We start from the raw sequence: 461 nt of genomic DNA, 5'->3' as shown, positions 1-461 counted from the left end.
GGGGGGGCGCAGGGCGGTGGGGTTTCCCCCCTCCTCGGGGCACCCTTCTCCCCTCCGCCCGACGCGGGTGCCCGGGAGCCGCCCGGAGGCTTCACGGGTTTGGGGGAAAGAAAAAAAAAAGAACAGAAAATCCCCTCCTCTCAGTTGCCGCCGGGCTTGCTGTGGCCCCGGGAAGTGGTCCAGGGAACTGAACCCCCTTTACGGTGCGGGCAATTCACCCGGTGGGGGCTACAACCAAACAAGCTGCCCAGGGACCCCCTCACTGTGGCAAACACCGGCTTCGTGGCATTACTCAGGGGGATGATCGTTAGCTCAATGGCCCAGCCGGGAGCCAAGTGGAAAGGCGGTCGTCACGACAGAGTGACATTATTAAATATCTCGCGTGTCTTGGCCCGAGGCTCTGACCCGTCCCCTCGGTGCTTCCCCCGCCGCCCGCCCCACGGCTCTGCCCGCGGCGGCCA

General features: G+C 65.3%; 1 protein-coding gene across 1 annotated transcript in view; it reads left to right on the top strand.

Moving 5' to 3' along the window:
* The window catches only part of VGLL2 (vestigial like family member 2), a 7,330-nt gene that overhangs the window by 890 nt on the left and 5,979 nt on the right, over positions 1 to 461 (top strand). The gene's annotated exons all lie outside the window — the stretch shown is intronic.

This window comes from Calidris pugnax, unplaced genomic scaffold (genome assembly GCF_001431845.1).
Source record: "Calidris pugnax isolate Ruff unplaced genomic scaffold, ASM143184v1 scaffold219, whole genome shotgun sequence".
Taxonomy (NCBI): domain Eukaryota; kingdom Metazoa; phylum Chordata; class Aves; order Charadriiformes; family Scolopacidae; genus Calidris; species Calidris pugnax.
The sequence above is the reverse complement of the archived record's forward strand: the minus strand, read 5'-3'. Positions and strand labels throughout refer to the sequence as shown.